The sequence below is a fragment of the Mycetomoellerius zeteki genome, unplaced genomic scaffold, assembly GCF_001594055.1.
Source record: "Mycetomoellerius zeteki isolate Tzet28-1 unplaced genomic scaffold, Tzet1.0 scaffold78, whole genome shotgun sequence".
Classification (NCBI taxonomy): domain Eukaryota; kingdom Metazoa; phylum Arthropoda; class Insecta; order Hymenoptera; family Formicidae; genus Mycetomoellerius; species Mycetomoellerius zeteki.
The window spans coordinates 68,926-69,250 of record NW_017257808.1 but is presented as its reverse complement, the minus strand read 5'-3'; positions in this window follow the sequence as shown (position 1 = coordinate 69,250).

The window sequence follows — 325 nt, the reverse complement described above, 5'->3', positions numbered from 1 at the left end:
GATTTCCTAACCTGCAGAGTCGTCAACTTTAACGCTAAATATCTCGGTTCGCGAGGCAGAGCGACACTTTTTTCTGCCAGATTCTTTCGTTTTGTGCAAAAACGCGTCGAATAAGCCTAATTTCATCGAAATCGGAGGTGAGGGAGGTATTCTGAATAATTACCAAAAAATCAAATAATTAATTAATTAAAATTAATTATATTATTAACCAGTCGTCTAAATGGTAATTACGGAGATGACGGCCGACCTCACCGATTTTAACGAAATTAGGCTCATTCGATGCGTTTTTGCATGAAACGAACGAATCTGGCAGAAATAAGCGTCG